This window comes from Podarcis erhardii, assembly GCF_964252035.2.
Source record: "Podarcis erhardii genome assembly, chromosome: 6".
NCBI classification, from domain to species: Eukaryota; Metazoa; Chordata; class Lepidosauria; order Squamata; family Lacertidae; genus Podarcis; species Podarcis erhardii.
The window spans coordinates 69,210,123-69,234,601 of NC_138510.1; the positions used below are offsets into that span (position 1 = coordinate 69,210,123).

At 40.0% G+C, this 24,479-nt stretch overlaps 1 protein-coding gene and 1 long non-coding RNA gene across 2 annotated transcripts in view; one reads left to right on the plus strand and one right to left on the minus strand.

Moving 5' to 3' along the window:
• LOC309343993 overlaps positions 1–8,002 on the minus strand; it is a 57,312-nt gene extending 49,310 nt beyond the window's left edge. The window contains exon 1 of the long non-coding RNA XR_014157501.1: positions 7,799–8,002. This is a non-coding gene — a long non-coding RNA (uncharacterized lncRNA). The remainder of the gene's footprint in view (positions 1–7,798) is intronic.
• The window catches only part of ADGRL2 (adhesion G protein-coupled receptor L2), a 249,524-nt gene continuing 227,002 nt past the window's right edge, over positions 1,958–24,479 (plus strand). The window contains exon 1 of the mRNA XM_081865672.1: positions 1,958–1,981. The gene's annotated coding sequence lies outside the window, so the exon portion shown is untranslated. The remainder of the gene's footprint in view (positions 1,982–24,479) is intronic.

The window sequence follows — 24,479 nt, forward strand, 5'->3', positions numbered from 1 at the left end:
AGTCTGCAGCCAACCCTCCATGCTTCCTGATCTGAAAAAGGCCCATGAGAAATATTACCTCATGATGCCTTTCCCTGGAATTTAATTGAAGTGTGGGCAACTGGGAAGGCTACAAAGCACCAGATCAACCATTGGTGAGAGCTGATTTGCAGAATGAAAGAAAGGAAACTCACTTACTCACATGCACCCTTAGTCACCTCAAAAGTAAGTTAAGCAGCCATCCACAAACTTGCACCTAACCATGAGAATGTCTAGTAGTTCCTGTTCTACTGACTGACTTCCCTTTTCTCGCTGTTCAGTTTCAGCTACAGATTTCTCTTTGCATCCCTGTCTGATCCACCATATATACTGTAACCTGGTTAAAGAAAGATAGCATAATTTTCCTGTTTTCTACTGTATCATACTAAGTTGGTGGTGCTAAATGAGCTGTGATTTCCTGAATGAGCTGGAGTGAAAGGGACCTTTACTTTGAGTCCATTGTCACATAAAACATCAGATTCTCTGTGCAGTCTGGAGGAATTTTAAAACAGGGCCATTGCTTGTCTAATAATGGCTAGGGTCTTGGGCTTGGCTGTAGCAAATTCAGGTTCATATTTCCACTCGGCCGTGAAACTCAATGGGTTATTAGTCACTATTTAACCTGACCTGCCTTTCAGGGGCAATCCTATATATATTGCTTTGAGCTCTTTGGAAGAATAGAATAAACATGTGATACACAAATGAATTTGCTGGAGTACTAATGGCTTTAAAAAGTGTAGGGGAATGGAAAGTCCACAAATTGATTCATAGCCGTGGCTTCAATCTAATGCAAAAAGCAGCAACATTGATTTTCAACATAGGGCAAATTCGCATGACCATGATGTCTTCTCTGCACACACATAAAGTCACCCCCCATAAGTGACTTATTTCAACTGTCCTATGACAGATGCCCAGGTGGATCCTTTATTTGTGAATGTTTTCAGCAAAGGTCCCAGTTGCCTCTCAGCACATTGTGAATATGACTATGGTTAGCAACATAATGAGAGCCAGTATGGTGCCTTGGTTAAAGTGTTGGACTAAGATCTGAGGGAAAGGGGTTCAAATCCCCGCTTAGCCATGAAGCTCACTGAGTGACCTGAGGGTGGTTGTTGCCTCTCAGTTTAACCTACCTTACAGGGTCGTTGTGAAGACAAAAAGAGGACACAGAGAGCCAAGTATGCCACCTTGAGCTCATTGGATGAAAGGTGGGGTATAAATCAAATGATAAACATGGCATCTTCAAGCTGCTACACGTGGTTAAACTGGGTTCTAGCCTTTTTGTTAGCCTGTCTTTGCACAAATGAGGAAGTGGATCGACAGAGAAAGCTCACTGAAAGCTTTACAAGATGGAAGTCATCCCAGTGCATCTCCTTCCTCAAACACCATCTTGCCCTGGGGTGGGGGGGGGGGAGATGATGGAACAGCCTGGAGAGCTGCCCACCCTCTCATTCCAGGTGTTCCAGTTGAGATGGTTTCCCTGCCACCCAGCCCTGACAACCACACCACGTGGCTGCTCAAGAACCATTTTGCTCTTAGGGAGAGAAAGATTTGGTCCTCCTTCACCCTTGAAACTTCTCTTTGCTGTTCCTTCAATCATTTCAATTGATGATTATTGTGTGGCTATTTCTATGTAATTCACTCTGTGGAGTCTGCTTGAAAAGTAATACTATAATAATATAAAATATAATGTATACTCTGATTTTTGTGATTACTTTCAGGGGCCCTGAGCACCGACAGAATTTAACTAGGGCTTCCTAAATAGATATAGGATGTTTCTGGGAGACACTTTGTTTTGTATTTTGCTTTGTTTTGTGTTTCTAGCTATTGGTTTGTTTCATTTGTGTGTGGATGCTGATGTTTGGGGAGTTAGGCTCCCCATGGATAAGGGCATAATAACTAATAACATTTCTTTGCTTTCCAGGGTACTTTTGGCACAATGATAAATTTCATCTTCCCCAGAATGGTAAGCAGAAAACTATTTTCTGTATCTGACACCGATGAATACAAAGGAGAACAAGCAAAATTGTCATTTGAAAATAATGAAAATTCACTTAAAAATAAATGTGCAACTTGATAAGGGTATTATTCATGCAGCTATAAACATCTGAATATTTAAACCCTGTAAAGCCATCTTTAAAATTCCCATCTAATTTTTGTCTAGTATTTTTGGTTGTTGTTTCTACAGAAACATAAAGATTTACCATCTCTGCTGGAAATGCTTTAGAAACCTGGTGTGTTCGCCAATGTGTTTTGCTGCATAATTTATTGTAATATATACATACCCACACACATAAATATGGTTTACGTTCTATCAGTTGAGAGAGGAATTGTATCTCTGCTTTAGATTGAGAGAGGGTTAGGCCTATATAATGTTTTACTGTGTTGAACTGTATAAAAATTGATCCTTATTTATGTTCCACCAGGGTTTTGCTGCATATGTGAATTTAAAATGGTATATTTTCAGAATATAGACACCACATCCTGAGTAAAAGCTGCATGCTACCATTTTGTAAAAAACAACAACACCCAGATATTTTCTAAGGTTCTCCCCAGCACTACCCCAAGACTGGGGAAAAGGCAATATTTATTATACTCTTTGATCATAGCATCTTTGCAATCAAATAAAATGAAAAATTCATCATATTGTACGTGAAAAGGTCACCTTAAAATGAGACTTCATAGAAAAGGAGCCTGAATGAGATAAACCAACTGTAAAGGAGACTTGTGTTCAACAGCTCTTGAAATAGGCCTCTATTCCCCACCTCAACATCATCTCATTCCTCAAACATTTGGTTGGAAATAAACATAAAGCCATCATGCATTTGAACTGTTTTGACAATGGGGGAAAAATATTGCTGGAAAAAAGTAGTTTCTTCCAAGCACTAATGTAACCTCTTCTTAGTCTTACAGCTGAAAGCTTTCCTGTCTAATCCCAGAAGAAACTTTTCAAAAAAAGGCAATTATTCAAGAACTTAAATGCAAAGATGCATTAAAACAATGGAGGGCTTAAAATGTGTGCCAAGCTGATTTTCTGTTGTCTTTGATACAAAAGCAGAGGCGTTCACAGGATTTAAGAAAACCTATAACATGGTTTCAAGACTGGAGGACTTTTGTGTGTGTGTGTGTGTGTGTGTGAAATAAAAGTTAGATATCTTTGTTGATTCACTGAAGACAGGCTAGGGAGCTTTTGTGGTAGGGACTGACTCAATATATTGTGCTTCCCCAGGAGACTGTAGTGTGCAAGTCCAAAATGTGATCACAGAGCCCAACTAACTCTTAGATAGCACACACCACCCGTGATCTCAGTATCCTCTGCCCCATGCTATGCTGGTGTGTACTGACTCAGGCCTCACCTTGAGTACTGTCAAAGACCCTGTATCCTTTGCATACAAATGGGCCTATTGGCATGAGGTAACTGTCAATACAGATTATTGACAGATTATTATATAATGCCTTCACCTGTTAAAGCCACCCCTAATGCGAGAAGTGAAGTTAGAGGGAACCAGGTGAAGGGCCTTCTCAGTTGTGGAATGCCCTCCCATCAAATAAACAATTATCTGACTTTTAGAAGACATTTGAAAGATGTTTGATGTTTTTATTTGCTGGAAGGCACCCTGAGTGTCTGGGGCAACCTAGTCAGATGGGTGGCTGCTGCTTCTGCTGCTGCTTCTTCTTCTTCTTCTTCTTCTTCTTCTTCTTCTTCTTCTTCTTCTTCCTCTTAATAATATTATTAATATTATCCCTGCATTCTTTGTTTATGTTGGCAACGCATAAGGTTTTTCGGGGTGAACAGTACAGAACGAGAGAATCCTTTGTCTTTAGGTGCAAAATGAATCACTTCTATCCATGTCAGGGCTGAGGACTATATATAAAACAAGGAGCTGTCTCATTGTCTTGGTTGGCTGCCAAAGCTTTCCTATGGTGAAAGAAGTGGGAGAACCGGGTCAGTAGGTGTAGTGCCAAGGCTGACTTTCAGAGAGAAGGGTGTCACACTTAAGAATTGTTTCAGTGAGACTATCACAGAATATGAATCAGCAAAGAGATGCACCCAGTGCCGTATGAAAAACTCCAAAGGACATTTTATTCAAACTGGTACAGAGGCAGACAAACGATAAGCAAAGCTTAATTGTCACTCTGTCCTGAAAACCGGGGAGCATAAACTGAGGCACCCAGAGGTCACTAGCATCTTAAAGCACGTATTTCTGGTGACTATTCAAGTTGCTCTGTGTAGGGGCTAGCAATAAATCTGCTAGTGCATTGGCAAAGCTAAGCAGGGTCTGGTTTCAAAGTGAACAGGGAACTGTGTGTTGAGATTCCTGCATTTGCAAGGGGGGCTTGGGTGGCGCTGTGGTCTAAACCTCTGAGCCTCTTGGGCTTGCCGATCAGAAGGTTGGTGGTTCATATTCCCGTGATGGAGTGAGCTCCTGTTGCTCTGCCCCAGCTCCTGCCAACCTAGCAGTCTGAAAGCACACCAGTGCAAGTAGATAAATAGGTACCGCTATGGTGGGAAGGTAAATGGTGTTTCCATGCATTCTAGTTTCCATCATGGTGTTCCGTTGCGCCAGAAGTGGTTTAGTCACGCTGGCCACATGACTCGGAAAGCTGTCAGCCTGAAAGAGAGATGAGTTCTGCAACCCCATAGTCGCCTTTGACTGGATGTAACCGCCATGGGGTCCTTTACTTTTATCATTTTTTTACCTATTTGCAAGGGTTTGGACTACATGAACCTTGGTGGTCCCTTTCAACTCTACAATTCTATGATTTCTTCTTTGTAGCTTACCCTTCCCAGCCCAGGTAGATGCTCACCCCCACCACAAGTTTCAGTATGACCTCCCTCTTCCTTCCTTTTTCTCCCACACAACCATTCCTGGAAGCAAGAATTACCTAATTTGAGGCAGGCCTTCCCCAGGCATTGCCACAGGTGCTCTTTCATTTTTATGGCTTGGCCCCGGAAGATATCAATATTATTCGTAATCCGAGTGGGTGTGTGAGGCTAGGCAGGTTGCCTTGTCTTTCCCACACCACTGAGCAGCCTCTCATTGGATAAAGGCTCACACGCCCTGGCACTTTTCAGGGAAGCACTTCCTGAACCAGAAAACAGGCCCACTCTTCTCACTGACTCACTCAGATCACCATCACTCTAAACTTGTGGCTCCATCTTGCTTTCAGATGCTGCTTGGGTTCTCCTGCAGTGCGGTTCTAGAGCTCCCAGGAATGATCAGGGCATAGATGACAGTTTCTGACTGCCCCTGAGGTGATCTAGGTCATTGAGGATGTTCTTTATACATCTTTCCTTCTTCCACATTGCCTGCATTGCAGGGTAAGCCAGAGAAACAGAAAAACTGGCTCTGTGAGCATTGTTTGCTCAAACAATGGAAGGTGTGTCCACATGAAGAAGCTCATTCCAGGCCAGGGGAAGGAAGCAGGGCTGAGCTGTTCATTCCTCTCATTGTATCCTACAGATTCTGGAACAAACAGCCAGAATTAGTCTTCATTTCCACATGATCATGTGCATCATCACCCTTTATTATTTGCTAAATATTTACAGTTTGCTAAGGAGCATGAAACTGAACTACAAAGTCATTTAATGTTTTTATTTTATTCTTGTCTTGTTCTTTCTCTAAGAAGCTCAGGACAATCTACATGGCCCACCATGATGCCCCCCCTTAATTCGCACAAGCACCTGGTGAAGTTGGTTAGCCTAATAGAGAGTGACTGGCCCAAGATCGCCTAGTGAGCTTCATAACTGAGTGGGGATTCGAACTCATCTCCCCCAGGCCTTGGTCACTACAACAACACTTTCTACCCAGTATCACTCATGTGGGGAAGGGCATTTGCGAGAAGTATATTTACTGAGGACAGAATCACATGCTATTGTAGCAAACATATGCTCCCGAACCTATTTTTTGCTGTAATGACATTAATACAGGGAAGAACAGAAAAAAGTAGGCAGGTGGGATCCTTAACCTTTCCCATGCCCACTGCTCTCCCCTACAAATGCTTCTAAAAGTTTCCCCCTCCTTCCCCTGAGTTAGGTTTACTTTCAGTCTCTACCCGATGAAGGAAAATGATCTTGGGTGGACATTGGTGTGATTAAACACCTCTTCCTTCCTGCTTTCCAACTCTCTCTTGTAACTTACTAAGCCCTGCATTCAGGCATCTTGACAAACAGGTTTGGGAATAAGCATTTGCTGAGATAATATGTAGTTTTGCCTCCAACTGAACAGGTAAGCACTGTGGTCAGATCTGCACTGTACATTTGAAGTGTGCATTTTGCACACATTTAAACTGTACCTTACTCCACACAAAGCTACAACTCCCAGCACCCTTAACAATCTATAGTTCTTTGTGGTCAGCCATGTGCTTTAAAAGTGTGCTAAATGTGCTTCAGATTATTCTTTGATTCTGTGTATGGTATGGTATGGATGTGTTCTAAGAGGTGCTATGGGGAGATTTCCCCCCCACCCGGCAACAAATAGGGGGAGGATTTACACTGGGGAAAGGGAGAAAAGCATTCCACAAACTTTTTCAGCACGTCATGTTCCCAACTTTCAAGGCTGCCGCATGAGGCTACTGATTAGGTTCCCCCACCCCCAAACATACACACATACACAATCTTAATCACAGATCTGGTCACAGCTAGTTTGACTCTGAGTGGATAAACCAAGAAGACCACAGTCATTAGTGTGTGGCAGGGTAGAATGATGTTTAGTGTTTGGGGTGGGGTGAGCAAGAATGCGACTTTTCATGATTATCTTTTACTTCTGAGGCTGAATCCTGGACAAAGTGCTAGTTTTTTGGCCCCCCAAAAAATCTGTCTATTCATTAACAGAACACTGAATATTAAAATGAGGTTGTTAGTCAATTTCTCATTTATTCTCACTTCTGGTCTTGTGTTCAGGGTCATTAAACCACTCATTTGATATTTTTTCACATAATAAAACCCAAACTGAACTCACCCATATCATTTCCATTGATGTAGTTAAGAGTGTTTTTGTTTTGCTTTAAGGGATTTTGTTGTTGTTGTTGTTATTGTTTCTAGATCATATGTAGGGTGATAAATGTCAGATAGCCAAAGAAAATAAATTGTGGAATGTAATTAATCTGCACCTTTAACGAAACACACTTTCTTTCTCATTTCCACCTCTTGCTGTGCTTAATGAATAAAGATTAAATGCACATTACTATGAATAGTCAAAGCATTCTAGGTTTTAATCAAAACATTTTTCCTGCACTCTGTATGCTAATGAATGATCTGATACCTGTAAATGTTAAATGCAGACCATATACTGCCGAGAATTTCATTACATACCAACAATATAATTTTTTTAAGGTTAGAAACTTCCATTCATGCTCTCCAGTCCATGCATATACCACATGCATTCCAACACACAGCTTAGATTGTAAGATCCTCAGAACAGGGTGCTGCTGCTGCTGCTGTTAACTGAAACAATATCATATACATTACCGCTGCTATGTAAATAATAAATAAACAATAACACTTTCATGGGAACGTCTGTAAATTCCTGCAAACCATGTTAGATTGTGGCTTTTACTTCTCAGAGAAATGTAAAATATCTATATTTCTTCTTATATGTTAGAAATAGCTTTGGGGATGCTGGTGTCACTTAACTGTTCAGTTCATTTTTAAGGAATGAAATTCGTGTTAATTAGTAAAAACAATAGATGAATAGGCTCCTCTCTCTCTCTCTCTCTCACACACACACACACACACACACTCTCTCCCTCCCTCTTATTTTTCAAGAGGTAGTTCACTCACTGTGCAGCTTATCAGCTGTAGATTATCCCGATAAATGACAAGTTCTTGTCTCCAGCTTTGTAACCTCTTTGTCAGACATCACCTTGTTCGACCAAATAGCTTACTTGATGTGCGGCTGCCCCAATTGTCTGGCACCCTACCATAGCTGGGCTATATGCCAGCTTGAGCTCCACAACTATTTATGGCTTTGTGCATTCAAAGTTCAGCTATGCAAATCACAACTATTAAAAAAAGAAGGCACTGCAGATTTGTTTTTGGGATGTATTATGTGGCTCGCAAGGTCAAATCATTTGTTTTCTCTCCAGTAAAATACAGTTTTGTCAGTAATGATCGAAAAGATCATCACCTTTTTTTTAAAGCTGAGTCAAATTGAATGTAAACATCTCTTCACTCCTCTGCTAGAAAAAAACTATCATGTGGCACACTTTTAATAGTGCAGAGAGAAGAAAGGGGGCATAGAATACAAGATGACATGCAAAAGTAACTTTTGTAGTGCATAATTAATAATGAGGACAGGGGAGAACCCTACAAGTTTGGAGAAAATTGTGAACATGGGAGGGTCAATTTTGAAGTATAAATTTTCACCCACCAAACTGGATAAGGACAAGGTAGAAAGAAGCATTCTGCAGCAACTTAGGCTGTTAACTTTTTTCTTGGTTGGACTCCTGTGCATTTCACAAATTACTTGGTTAGATTTTCATCCAGGGATTGTCTTGGTAGGGAGATACTGTTGTTACAGGAAAATGTTTACTTGTTAAATTTGTGCTTGTCTTGCAACTGTCAAGAAAAGAAAAGAAAATGGAAGTCAAATAAAAGTATTGGGTAACAAACAAAAACATGGCAACATAGAGACTCTTTTTCAATCCTACCTGGAGATGCCAGAAATTGAACGCATATGCCTTATCTATAAACCAACCCAACTTGCCATGTTACCTGATAATGGAACAATCCCAGAAATCTTTATAGCTTGGGAGATTTAGAATGCCTTATGCAGTCCATGTCTACTTAGAAATAAATCCCACTGAGTTCATTAGGATTTGCTTCCAGGTAAGTGTGTATAGGATAGCAACCTTAATCACACACAAATTCTTCCTTCCCAGGGCTTAAAGTTAGTTGGTCCTACTGACACCCATGGAGCCATAATTAGCCAGTTGTTATAGGACTAGCCACCATTTGTGGCAGGCTGTGGGAGTCCAAGGTCTTGCAATAAAAGACAGGCAGACTCCTTTCCTTCACCAGCATTCCCACAATGCATTGCAACTGCTGTTCAAAGTGTGTGGACAGGCCTTTCGACAGAGCCATGGTCACAGGGTATGTAAGGCACAAGCTCCTTCCCAGACCGTCCTAGTGTCCCTATTTTTCAAGGACAGTCCTGGTTTTACAGAAGCCATTCTGGTTCCGGAATGTCCCACTTTTCCTTTGTTGTTGTTGTTGTTTAGTCGTTTAGTCGTGTCTGACTCTTCGTGACCCCATGGACCAGAGCACGCCAGGCCCTCCTGTCTTCCACTGCCTCCCGCAGTTTGGTCAAACTCATGCTGGTAGCTTCGAGAACACGGTCCAGCCATCTCATCCTCTGTCATCCCCTTCTCCTTGTGCCCTCAATCTTTCCCAACATCAGGGTCTTTTCCAGGGAGTCTTCTCTTCTCATGAGGTGGACAAAGTATTGGAGTCTCAGCTTCAGGATCTGTCCTTCCAGTGAGCACTCAGGGCTTTTTTCCTTAAGAATGGATAGGTTTGATCTTCTTGCAGTCCATGGGACTCTCAAGAGTCTCCTCCAGCAGCATAATTCAAAAGCATCAATTCTTCAGCGATCAGCCTTCTTTATGATCACTTTTCCTTAGGACATCCCTATTTTCATTGGAGAAATGTTGGAGGGTATGGAGTTATGTGACCCCTGAGCCAAGGAGATAAGTAACTGTACAACCTTTAGAAGACATTTGAAAGCAGCCCTGTATAGGAAAGACTTTTTAAAGCTCAATATTTTATTATGTTTTTATATATGTTGGAAGCCACCCAGAGTGGCTAGTGCAACCCAGCCAGAGAAGTAGGGTATAAATAATAAAATTATGGTGATGGGGTAGAATACGAAATGTTGGAGGATATGCACCACACTGGTTTAGCCAGCTTAGTTGTGCTTTTGGAGGCTCAGAAAGAGCTTTCCTTTCTTTTTTCTTTTCTTCTTTAGGGGATGGCGAGGCTCATAATCTAGCATAGTTTGGGGAGCCCCAGTGTGACCAACCTTTACTGGTATCTTTACACTGAGACGCTTTTACATCTCCTGTGCCATTGAAGGAATTCTCTTTTCTATTTAAGTTTCTACACCACACCCATTGGCTTGGTAGCCAGACGGCGCCCGAAATGAAAATGTAAACATTGCACAACTGTGAAGAGAGATAAAAGTACACAAGCTCATGGAGACTGCCACTTAGTCTGTGTTTGTCTGTGGCACCTTATTGTTTGCTGTGGGTTGCTGGCTGGAATACAACAGGCTGCTGGAAATCCTAATAGGAGACATTATTTTCAATGCTGGCAGTTCCAAAGAGCTTGCTCCTGTCTCTAGTTATCCATTGTGATTTAAATGACAGCGGGGAACTCAGGTCTGTGTGGTCCATGGGAATAACAGGCACTTTCTTTGCATAAAGGTAAAGGGACCCCTGATGGTTAGGTCCAGTCGTGAACAACTATGGGGTTGCGGTGCTCATCTCACTTTATTGGCCAAGGGAGCTGGCAAACAGCTTCTGGGTCATGTGGCCAGCATGACTTAGCCGCTTCTGGCGAACCAGAGCAGCACACGGAAGCACCATTTACCTTCCCGCCGGAGCGGTACCTATTTATCTACTTGCACTTTGACATGCTTTCAAACTGCTAGGTTGGCATAGGTGCTGCTTATTGTTGTCTGTGTGTGGTTTTGAAGACATTGCTGTTCTCAAACCCAGGCGTAGCAAAGGAGGGTCCCCCACACACAACACATGCACATTTTTAGTTTCTCTATGAATAATATAGAGAAAGCTGCAAAGCTGAATGGTCTTTTGTTGTTGTTTTTTCCTTTTTTTTTGGTTTGTTTTTTTTTATAAATTATTTATTTTGGTTTTATGTAATGAAACAGATATTACAATCGAACAAAACAACAGAAAAATACAATAAAAAGCAACATAAAAAACACAGTATAAAAACATATAACAGAAAAAGTAAAAAAGAACAAAAGTTAAAGAAAAATTAGTTTTTTGATTCTTATCTTTATAATCCTCTTTCCTGACTTCCTCACATCTCCCTTTCCTGCGTTCCCCTTTACTCAATCAAATTTAGCAGCTCCTTAACCTCTTTCAAATCTTAATCAATATTATACATTCCAACCTATTATGTCTTCTATTTTCCCTTTCTTTTTAAATACATTCTTAAATATTCTTTATAACCTGATCCCATATATCCTTTGTTTAATTTCGACATAATTTTACTCTGGTCTTACCCTTTTTTCTTAAAACATTTTTACATATTTCTTTTTACTATGTCACTGATGCCATGTTATCTTTATATCCAACATCATTTTAACATTCATACATTTTGCAATGTTTTTGGAGATATTCTTTAAACTTCTTCCAATCCTCTTCCACCGACTCTTCTCCCAGGTCTCGGATTCTGCCAGTCATTTCTGCCAATTCCATATAGTCTATCACTTGCATCTGCCATTCTTCCAGAGTGGGCAAATCTTGTGTCTTCCAATACTTTGCGATGAGTATTCTTGCTGCGGTTGTTACATACATAAAAAGTGTTCTATCTTTCTTTGGCACCATTTGGCCGACAATGCCCAGAAGGAAGGCCTCTGGTTTCTTAGGGAAGGTATATTTAAATACCTTTTTTAGTTCATTATAAATCATTTCCCAGAAAGCCTTAACCTTTGGGCATGTCCACCAAAGGTGAAAGAATGTTCCCTCAGTTTCCTTACATTTCCAACACTTGTTATCAGGCAGGTGATAAATTTTTGCAAGCTTGACTGGGGTCATGTACCACCTATAGATCATTTTCATAATATTTTCTCTTAAGGCATTACATGCCGTAAACTTCATGTCGGTGGTCCACAACTTTTCCCAGTCTGCAAACATAATGTTATGACCAATGTCCTGTGCCCATTTAATCATAGCTGATTTAACTGTTTCATCCTGAGTATTCCATTTCAACAGCAAGTTGTACATTCTCGAAAGTATCTTAGTTTTAGGTTCTAACAATTCTGTTTCTAATTTTGATTTTTCCACCTGGAAGCCTATTTTTTTATCTACGTTAAAGGCCTCTCTAATTTGATAATAGTGTAACCAAACTCGCACTTTATCTTTTAGTTTCTCAAAACTCTGCAGTTTCAATGTGTCTCGATCTTGTTCTAGTATCTCCCAATATTTCGGCCATTTGGCCTCCATATTGAGTCTTTTCAAAGCCTTAGCCTCCATAGGTGATAACCACCTTGGGGTCTTGTTTTCCAGTAAATCTTTATATCTTATCCAGACATTAAACACAGCTTTCCTGACAATATGGTTTTTGAATGCTCGATTAGCTTTTACCTTGTCGTACCACAAATATGCATGCCACCCAAAAGCATTATTAAACCCTTCCAAATCTAAGATATCAGTGTTCTCAAGAAGTAGCCAGTCTTTCAACCAGCAGAATGCTGCTGATTCATAGTACAACTTCATGTCTGGCAGGGCAAACCCCCCTCTTTCTTTAACATCAGTCAGTATTTTGTATTTTATTCTGGGCTTTTTGCCCTGCCAGACAAATTTAGAAATATCTCTTTGCCACTTCCTGAAACAATCCATCTTGTCCACAATCTGTAAACTTTGGAACAAAAACAGCATTTTTGGCAATACATTCATCTTTATAGCAGCGATCCGGCCTAACAAGGAAAGCTTCAATTTTGACCAAATTTCTAGATCTTTCTTAACTTCTATCCAACATTTCTCATAGTTATCTTTAAACAAATTCAAATTTTTAGCCGTCATGTTAATCCCTAGGTATTTCACTTTCTTAACCACAGTTAAATCTGTCTCCTTCTGAAACCTTTCTTTTTCCATTATTGTCAAATTTTTTCTCTAAAACCTTAGTTTTTTGTTTGTTCAGTTTAAAACCTGCCACATGACCAAATTCTTGAACTAATTCTAACATCCTTTTCGTACTAGATTCTGGCTCCTGTAATGTCAACACCAAGTCATCTGCAAATGCCTTAAGTTAAAGCTGAATGGTCTTTTGGCACCATTGAGCAATGTTGGTCCAGCCACCAGAAATGGCATAACATCAACAAATGTGAAAAAGGTCAGCTTGCTTAATGGTTGAGCAAACGTTTTGCATGCCAAGGATCCCAAGTTCAGTCTTAGGCCTCCAGACCCTCCATGTGTGCCTATTTTCCAAGGACAGTCCTGGATTTACAGAAGCTTCAGTTTCAAATTTGATTCTGGAATGTTCCATTTTCACTTAGGACATCCCTATTTTCATCGGAGAAATGTTGGAGTTTCCTCTGAAACTTTATCACTGTCACGGGAAAGAGAGAGGAGGTGTCTTCATGATTGTCACAAAAGCCTGCCAATTGGCATTAGACATGGTCAACTTCTCCTGGAAATTGAGAAAAACCAGTTGCGTCTGGTTTTGATGCAATTTTCAGTTTATAGAGCTATCCTAAAAGAGGTGGCTTAGACTTTCCATTCAAGGTATATACATCTGTCTTGTGCCTGAGTCGAGCAAAGAGCCTGCAGAATGAATAAAGAAACTTTTCCATTCAGCCCAGGCCAGATTTTATCAGTTCAAAGTGTAGACTTTGGACCTTTATTAATACCTACAAAGCTATGGAACTTACCAACTGTTAAATGACTATCCTTTAGTCAATTCACTTGCAAAGAGCAGCATGTTCAAAGAAACTCCCAGAAAACATGGTTAAGATAAACATTTCAAAAAAATATGTCCCATAGACATGCTATTTAAAAGCTTCTTGAAAAACATTCCTTTCAATAACATTAGCATTTCGTTTTTCAAGAAGCCTAGATTGAAATTGAATTTCACTTTTTCTGTTGAGATTATATATATATATATATATATATATATATACACACACACACACACACACACACACACACACACATCAACAACAACAACAACAACAGAAATTCTGCCAAAAAAAGCTTTAACAAATTTATTCTGGCACTCTTCACCATGGAGGCTAGACTTTTTCTTAATTTTTTTTTAAAAAAAATGGAATACAGTTTTAATGTGTAAAGGTTATTTTCAACTCCCCTCTGTGCTATAGTTTTCATATATAACTCAAGTAAGGACAACTCGTTATTAAAGAAGCCAGCAGGTGCTCTTCTCTCTGAAACATACTAAATAAAGAACTCTAACTGATTGTGTTGGCTGCATGCTCTGGAGAGGGAAAAGAGAAATTAAATAATGAAGGTAGAAACTTTTCAACAGGGAGCTTGCTTTGGTAAAAGCAAAAGATTTTGTCGGAGCTAGGAAGTTCAGTAACAAAAATTTGGGCTGAGTTGCTTGGTAGGGGGGGTTTACATTGTTTTGGAAACATGGGTGCTTCTAGATGGGGGCATTTTGAATGCTAGCTTCCCTCTAAGTCAGTGATGGCCAAATTTGGCTCTCCAGCTGTTTTGGGACTACAATTCCCATCATCCCTGACCACTGGTCCTGTTAGCTAGGGATGATGGGTATTGTAGTCCCAAAAGAGCTGGAGGGCCAAGTTTGGCCATCACTGCTCTAAGTCATGTATATTCAGTGCCATTTCAATGCTTGCCATCTATTCTTGTGGGAAGAGAGACTGTATCTGAGTAGTTTTTCTGTCCCTCCCTCAATCACACCTCCCACTCTCTCTACTGTCTTTTCTCATTCTGTACATGCATGCGCCAAAACTGTTGGTCAAAGGCTTCGAGAGTTAAAGCTCTAGACGATGCCATGAATGAGCTTGCACGTGCCGTATATATGATTGTACAGAAGACCACTCAAAGAACAGCAGTCATGGGAAAGTGCAACTTTGCTTTATTGAGATTCCTTGAGAGGATGGAATCATTATTAAACCAGTTCACATCCAGAGTATCAAATCTGTTCTAAACCAGCACTCAGGGAACTGCATCAGTTTCTTTGCAATTTTGTTTCTCCGGTGGGCACGATGTTATTTCTTCACCCAGTAGGGGAGCTATTATATATATATATATATATATATATATATATATATATATATATGTATATTTACTTTGGGCCTTGCCATGTCAGTAATAAAAGCCATGTGTACGTAAATGTGAAAGAAATTAGGGGAAAGTTCTAATTATGGAGTTGCAGCGAAGCATAATTGAGGGCACTGAGCTCAGTGCTTTTTGGAAAATCATCAAATCTATCCTAGGGTGAAGGTTGCACAAAACTCTCCTTTGGATTCAGAACTAGTGACTGACCAGCATGCCATTTGGGATCTGGAAGTAAGCCAGTGAGAGGGAACTCTTTTCCCGGCTCCCGGAGGTTGACCAAACTTCAGTCGCTTCTTTAAAAATTGTGTAAGAGCTTGTGTAAGAGTTTTATTATTTATTTGGTTGGTTGATTGCTTTGTTTGGTTTCAAAATCCTCAGGCTGCCTCTCCAAAGAAAGACTCGAGTCTCAAAGGAGCAAGAATAAAGCCATCCAATAAAACAATTGAAACAAAATCTTCAATGTATTAAAAGCACTGTAACCAATAAAAACAGCCCACACGATAAAACACACATGAGTAGCTTATTTTCCCAGCTTGCTAGGCCCACTGCTAATATCCTCCCCATTTTTGCCAGGCTTCACTTTTGGCTTCCTTTCACTGCTTGGTTCAGATGTGGCTTTCGAGGGATACCTTCGGGGAGGATGACTCCTGAATGCAGTTGTGTGCTTCTTTGCTGGGCATGAGGAAGTATGTGCTGTGTTCTGCTGCTTGTTTTGGTATTCATGAGTTGACTATTACAATTTTGATAGCATATTTTTTATTTTAAAAATGATAGAGCTTTAAAAATACTTTTATCTCGTTTGGAGCCAGTGTGGTAGTCTCGTAATCTGGGGAACCGGGTTCGCGTCTCCGCTCCTCCACATGAAGCTGCTGGGTGACCTTGGGCTAGTCACACTTCTTTGAAGTCTCTCAGCCCCACTCACCTCACAGAGTGTCTGTTGTGGGGGAGGAAGGGAAAGGAGAATGTGAGCCGCTTTGAGGCTCCTTAGGGTAGTGATAAAGCAGGATATCAATTCCAAACTCTTCTTCTTTGTTTAGGTTTTTTTAAAAAAGACACACAGTGTCATGGAAACCATAATATAGGTCTTACTTCTTCCAGTAGAAGTCCTCACTTCCTTTTTCTCCAGGAATTTTCAACAGAGCTTCAATGGAGACCTTAATGGGTGAATGAGGTGAGGAAGATGGGTGGTTCCTAGGAGGAGTCATGTCCTAAGACAGGCTTCCTCAACCTCAGCCCTCCAGAGGTTTTTGGCCTACAACTCCCATTATCCCTAGCTAGCAGGAACAGTGGTCAGGGATGATGGGAATTGTAGTCTCAAAACATCTGAAGGGCCAAGGTTGAGGAAGCTCGTCCTAAGATATGTAGCTCCCTCCCCAACCAGGCTGTGCTGGTTTTTAATGGTTAAGAGCCAACAACGCTCAGTAGGTTAAGCTAGTGTGGCTTTACATTAGTTTATAAATAATATGCCGTAATAATAATGTTAGTGGGCATTTCAGTCCGCTAGCTTTGTTTCATCCTGCACTGAGGTGATAAAGTGGATTGGGGAAACCTAAATGTCGCTTAGCTTGATTTACAATTCACTTAAGTAGATATATGTAGATTGAAGCTGATTTGCCATTTCCATTAAGCTGATTTTAGTCAGCTTAACTGGCTTGTGGATAGGTTATCTCTTTATGTTAGTTAGTGTATATTATAGAAAAAAATAAACAAAACCCACTTTCAAGTCTCCAGGTTAATTCACACCTTTTTAAGAAACATATATGATCCGGGGGTTTTTCTTTTAGAAGTGGAATTCAACAACATACTATTGCAAAGGTTCTGTCCCCACAAATATTATCAGCTTGAGAGGAATGACCTCCTATTCCTCTCTGTGCATTTTGTGGGTTCTCCCAATGCCCCCCTCCTCAGCTAATTTCAGGGGGGCACACAAGGGAAGGAGAGGGAAGCCCCATTACACAAGCAAAAGCTCTTGCACAGGGAGTCCACTGATAGAATTAATTTGGTGAATCCTGCCCCATGTTAATGATTTTACATTAAAAAAATAAAATAAAGAGCAAAGAGCAAACATTAAGTGCCGTTTGGCTCTTCCATCTTCTTCTTAATTGCAGAAAATCAACCTAAAAATGCTTTAAAACAGACTTTTATATAATCATGTAGCGTATCCGTGTCCCCCTTTTATTAGAAATGCGTTTTCTGATGCCATTTGAAGATAATTGACAGTTAACATCAAATAGCTAATGAAAAGCTTCCCTTGCCTTGTCAAAGCGGAGCTTTGTGAGGCCAAACTCAGCATCCTCTGAAGCTTGTGGAAAGAGCTCTGTTAACTTCAATAGGAGCAGGATTGTGCCAAAGGGCTTATTGGAAAGTGAGTTATGTAAATTGTATACACATTAATAACGAACCTCTTTAAGATAAAATGCAACTCAGCATGCTCACAATGAAGTCAATAATATGGTGCCAACAGCTCTTCATTCTCATTTAAGACTCACATGATTACGAACAGGAAATGACATGAAACGATTATTTCTATTGTTGTTTGTATAGTACTTTCTGGGTGCAGCAACTTCAGGAAACCTGTGGTGAGCATTGCCATTCCACTTTACAGATGGCAAAACTGAGATGGAAAAATAATAGAATTGTAGAGTTGGAAGGGAACCCGAGGGTCATCTAGTCCAGCGTCCTGCAATGCAGGAATCTCCAAAGAAGGAGAGTCCACCAGCGCTCAGTGAATTCAGTGAAAGTTAAAACATTGGTCTCCAAATGCTTAATCTTCATTAATTTAGGCAGAGTCAAGAGCTCAGAGGTATAATATGCTCCATCTCATGCTTCCTGAATCTCATGGTGGGTTGCACTGCACAGAAGCTATAGAATAGAATAGAATAGAATAGAATAGAATAGAATAGAATAGAATAGAATAGAATAGAATAGAATAGAATAGAATAGAATGTGTTGTATAACCAGGGCTTTTTTCTGGAGGGGACGCAGGGGCACACGTACCCTTAAACTTTTTGTGAATGTTTGGCCTCATATTTCAATATGAGTAGGAAAATGAAGAGTACCCCTAAAAATTTTTTTGGGGAAAAAGCAGTGCATATAACAGTATATGTTATAATAAAGTGTTCATTTTAAGGTTCTACAACCAAAATGCCATAAGGTTCATCCAAAATGCCATTAAAATAAAAATCAGAAATTCTGAAAGCCTGGATAAAAAAATAAGAAATAGATGGACACTAACACAGCTACCCTTCCGGAAATGGTTGGAAATATCTGTGTATATTTCATTGTTTCATCATGCCCTATGAATCCTTCACCTCTAGCAGCAGTTAACAAATCCTCTGTGTGTGTGTGTGTCTGTGTGTCTGTGTCTGTGTCTGTGTGTCTGTCTTTGTGTATTTATATAGATCAATAGTAACAACCCCTATGGATATTGAAATACTTCCTCTTCCATTACTAGCGTTTGCTGAAATCATTGCCCCACCAGCATGACCACCCTATTTTACGGGTTAAAGGATGTAATATAGAACATACAGTAAAGTGAATAGGTCACAACCAGAAACACTAATTTACATTCCTTTGATTTAAGGATTATAAAAGCATGCACTTGAATGCGACTTTAAAGCTCTATTTCTGCAAACACTTGATTGTATATTCCATCTGAACAATTGTTTGGGGGTTGTAAAAGTTACTCAGGTGCATTAAAAAATTGCCCAAAGGGATCCTTTGTCTAACTTTGTCAACTTAAAAGATTTGTTCATTTTGACTTAATTTATACTGTGGATTCTTCTTCCGGAGTTCCATGTCCCAGTTTACCAAAAGTCTACACATGAATAGTCTCATTAATTTAAAATAATAAAATAATGAATTGCTTAAGAGTAAATCTGTATATGGTTTCTGAATTTGAGGGCATACAAATTTGCATTAATTTTGTTTTTATTTAATGCATTTATATATTTGCCTTCCCCATTAATTTTCCAAGGTGACTCACGTTAAAAACATCTCGTCGTAAAACAATCTACACCACAGGATCAATCTTAGCACATGAAATATAACAATGAACACAAATACAACCAATAAAAAACAGCTCAAAGAAGAAAGGCATTTTCTTTCAGCCCCTAAAAGAGATTATCAAAGGAACTAAGCATACTGACTGGGGGTAGTGTTACAACCAAAAGGGATTTGCTTTGACCTCAGTTGCGGCTTACCTAACCTCTGAAGGTGAAGACACCTGGATGAAGATCTCAGTGGAAGGGCAGGAAGAGATGGGTGCATGTGACCCCTCGTATACCCTTATACCAAGCCATTCAGGGCTTTAAATACTAGCACTAGCACTTCGAACGAAGTATTGAAAGTCACTGGACCCCAGGATAATACACTGGTGTGAGCTGCCCCTGTTAATAATCTTACCAAGGTATCTTGGAACCAGCTGTGGCTTCCAGACACATTTCGAGCTCATTGTAGTTACCTAACCTGAAGAAAACTACGGTAAATTGTGGATAACTGTGGTGAAGTCATCATTCAAGGGGGGGCACAGCTGGTGCCCTGCAGTTGGTGGGAAATGCCTTGGTTCACATGTGAAACCTGGGCATCCAAAAACAGGGCTGGTTATAAATGCATATGTAAGCTACAATCTTGGTCCTCCAAAGAATCATAGGTTGAAAGGGTCCCTGAGGATCAGCTCATCCAATCCCTTAAAATGCAGGAATTGCCATCCTTTGCACCCTGGCAGGGTGGGACATGACCTGGAAACTGTACACTGAGTGAAAAAATGTAGACAAGGTGTAAAAGAGCAACAAAATTCTTATAAAAGTGCATAAGGACTATTTTAAAAATGGAGAACACAAGGAGCCTGTCCCTGATCATTGGCCATGGGGGCTGGGGCATTGGAGTCCAACAGTATCTGAAAGGCTATATGTTTCCCAGACCTGAACTAGGAGATAGTAACACCAGAAGCTACCAAGTCAGACCACTGGTCTATCAAGCTTGATTGATACTGGCAGTGATTCTCCAGGATTGAGCCTGGAGACTTATTCATGTAAAGCATGTGATCTCTCACTGACCAGAAAGAAATATAGTTGTACCTTGGAAGTTGAAAGGAATCTGTTCTGGAAGTCTGTTCAACGTCCAAAACGTTCAGAAACCAAAACATGGCTTCCGATTGGCTGCAGAAGCATCAGAAGCTGTGGAAGCCACACCAGATGTTTGGCTTCCAAAAATCGTTCAGAAACCGGAACACTCACTTCTGGGTTTCGATCATTCGGGAACAGATTTGTTTGGGAGCCAAGGCATTTGGGATCCAAGGTACAACTGTAAACTATTCTGCAGCTCTAACTACTGGGGGTCTTCTAGACAGTGAACAACAAATTTCCAATCCTATTATGCCAAACCAACACAACTTTTGAGGCATTAAACTTTAAAAAGTTTGCAGTCATTCCTATAAGTAGCCCACTTGTTTGGTTGGTGAGCTGTATTTAGTTTGGCAGGTTGCTTGTTCTAAGGGCTTTATATTATGTGCCAGTGTTTGAAGGGGAAAACAGAAAGAATGAATGTACGTATGATTAAATGTTTATTAAAATTAAAATATTCAAGTTTTAATTATGCTTAATTGTATATAATTAAAATGGCAGGATTAGGGAAATTAATAAACATTTCATCTGAGATTAAGCAAAATCAAAAGGACATGTTATAGAACAATACTTCCTCTCTCTCTCTCTCTCTCTCTCTCTCTCTCTCACACACACACACACACACACACATAGTACAGTATATGTATTAGACTTTGCTATCTGACATGTCTTTTGAAAACTTAAAGGCCCAGCCTAACATTTTTGTGTCTACTGATAATTAAATTCCTGAAATATTAATTGTTCTGAAAAGTCAAATCCACTTACCAGGCCCTTGTTCACTTCTACGATGCTTATGATGGCAGGCCACACTGATGTTCAGAGCCAATATCCCCTTAAAGTGCATCTGCTTCACATTATAATATAAAATATATAATCATTATATTGCTTCAGTGTTTAATATTTGCCCTTTGGTGTGTAGATGGAAAGTTTGACAAATAGAGGCGTCATTGTGCTTTGGCTCAGAATTAGCAATGCACATTGACCGATGCAGAGAAAAACTTGTGATTCCTGTTCCTCCGTTTCTCCATCTTGTTTGAAATAGAATTTCCATACCTCCTTTGCTTGGAAGATGTGCACATTCTAGTTGGATAAATAGAAAGGAAGATTCCTGGCTTGTGATCCCCATATCAACTACTGGATAAAGATACCTGTAGAATCAGCCCTTCACTGGCTGAAAAGTTGTTAACCTATTTTGTTTACCCCTTCATCATCATCACAACAACATTAATATTCCGCTACTATTACCATTTCTGATATGTAGCTTTCCCAGACCACAAGTTCTCTGGGCAGCTCACAAACTAAAGAACAATCAGATTGCAGAACAAAACAATAGCAGCCCATAAAACACTGGCTATTTAAAAGTCCTGGGTAAACAAAAAAGTCTTCACCTAGTGCTGAAAAGACCGCAAACATGGTGGTAGACATTTCATAACTGGGGTGTCACTATCAAAAAAGCCACTTGGCTGAGGGCTACCTGCAGCCATATTAAGGTAAAGATAAAGGGACCCCTGACCATTAGGTCCAGTTGTGACCGACTCTGGGGTTGCGGCGCTCATCTCGCTTTATTGGCTGAAGGAGCCGGCATACAGCTTCCGGGTTATGTGGCCAGCAGGACTAAGCCGCTTCTGGAGAACCAGAGCAGCGCACAGAAACACCATTTACCTTCCCGCCTGAGCGGTACCTATTTATCTACTTGCACTTTGACGTGCTTTCGAACTGCTAGGTTGGCAGGAGCTGGGACCGAGCAACGGGAGCTCACCCCGCCGCGGGGATTCGAACCGCCAACCTTCTGATCGGCAAGTCCTAGGCTCTGTAGTTTAACCCACAGCCATATTAGATGCAACAAAACAAGGCTGAACAGCGCTATTCAAGCAAGTGGAGCAACATTGTGCATTGCAGCTGCAGTCCTCTATATATGTACAGCGGAACCTTGTTTTTTCAACGTAATCCGTTCCAGAAGACCGTTCTACTTCCGAAACGTTCGAAAACCGAAAACTGAAAGCGGAAGCCTCAATACAATAGGGGAACTCAAAACGGAAGCCGCGAAGCATGTTTGGCTTCTGAAAATCATTCGAAAACTGGAGCAGTTACTTCCGGGTTTTTGGCGTTCGAAAGCCAAAACGTGCGTCAATGGAGACGTTTGACAACCAAGGTTCCACTGTATTTGGAAGGCTGACTGAACGTGGTTAAGATGCACATGGTTGTATCATAAAGTAATTGAGCAAGCTTCAAATTGTATATTTTCAAGGAAAGAAATATTTTAAAGTATATCATTTAAAACCTTGAAAACAAAGGGTGCTAGTCCCCCCTTAAGGAAACTTGCTACACATTTTTGTTTCATTTTTGGCATTATATCAGATAGATTCCAGCATAACACAATTGGTTTACGTTATCCTTAAAATGAGGAAATAGTGGCAAAAAATGTATAAAACATAGCGCTTGTGTTTATGAAAGAAACATCCATAAAGGAAGAAACATTTTCTAACTTTTCTCATTAGCCCAATGAGAACTGCATCTTTAATCAAACAAAATGCAATGGCTTTCTAATTTTGTTTAAAGTGTTGCAGTACTTACACAAGCCAGATCAGGTTATTGTAAATCTAGAGCAAATTAGAATCATTGGCCTCTGCTGATGCATTCAAGGGTACTATGTAAATCATAAATTTAATGGCATACTAAGACACACATCTGTTTCTATTTTGCAGAAGTTAATAATCTAACTACAGGGCATTTAAACATGACTTTCATCAACTGGAACATTGGAAAAAATAGAGGCTTTTCTATGAGTTGTGCTTAGCTGCATTTCACCCAAAATATGCCGACAGACTCCATATCTCAGTAGTTAGCCACCATATATTAGCTGATTTTTCTCACTGTTTGCACTTCAGCTGTGCATTGCTTCTTTAGCTAACATCTGCTGGAGACAGTACAGCACCACTAACTGAGCTTGCAAATGTCTGTGGCACACTTATGCCCCCCCCCGCCCCCCGCTTCAAAATGTGTTGTTCATGATAGATTAGAAGAAAATGTTAAGCATTTTCTAAGAAATCTATAAACAACGTATGGCATAACCATTGTGAAATTTGTGTGGTTTTAATTCATTTCTATAAACAAAGCTGCTCCCAAACACTTCAGTGTAATAGTAGTGGAAGTCCATTTGCAAAGAAGAAATGCTTTGTGGCTACCGCGAATGAGTGAACTATTATGCTCCTAAGAAAACACAATTGATATACTCATACTATTCAGAGCAAAGGTAAACTAAGATATGTTTGCCACTGGTTGGGTACAAGTATAATGTATAGCAAAGCAACAACAACCATAGTTTGTTGTCTTAACAATGGTTAAGATCCCATGTGTGTCATGGCTTCACTTGCTAAACTGTATGGTTCAATGGCAGATATAGGATGACTTTCGTAAAAAAATAAAATACTGCTTATTAATTTGCTGGCAGAAATACTGGAAAAGTGGATTAGCTGCCTTCACTGTGATTAACACAAGCCATGGTTTGCAAAATAGTTCCCAGAACTGCTAGTTTCTGACTCCACATAAATACCACAATTTTATATTTCTATAGCCTTGAGTAATGTTCAGAGTTAGGATTTTAAAAAATCATTTATTCTTTTGTCTTCAGCATTTCTATCCTGACATTCTTTAGAATTGTTTTTATTTACTAAAGGCATGACACAGATAATTATGAAGGGATCGCACATGCACAGTTTCATCAATATATGGTCAAACTAAAAGCAGTTTTCTGAAATTTTAGACATAAAATCTTTAAAAGCCGGTTGGAAAAAGTCCATCCTAGGCACCCACCAAAAAGTGAGCAGCAATGTGGCCCAATGATTTCCACTGGGAAGATGTTTCATTGTCAGAGTGCCACACAGAGGAGGTCCTGCCCCTGTATGGTTATTATTAATTTATGCACAGCTTAATGCCAAAATAGCCTTCTAAGCCCTTTTATGAAATATAAACAACAGTTACGCCAACTTGAAGTGATAAAATCCAATATTAAAATCCATAACAAAACCATCCTATTCATATATACATGCATGACAATATGTACATGCATAGTTAAAACAAAACCAATCCCATTAAAACAACACAGCAATTATAGCAGGAGACTCAGGCCAAGAGATCAAAGGGAACGCTTGTATAACAGGTACATCTTCAAAAGCGGTGGAATGGCAAGACAGATAGTGACTCTTATATTTCAGTAGGAAATGCATTCCTACTGAGCACCAGTGCTAGTAATGAAAATGCCTGCCATTGCATTAACACAAGCCGATAATTGTCAGGTTGTGGCAAGACTAACTGGGTTCCATCCATTTGTTGATC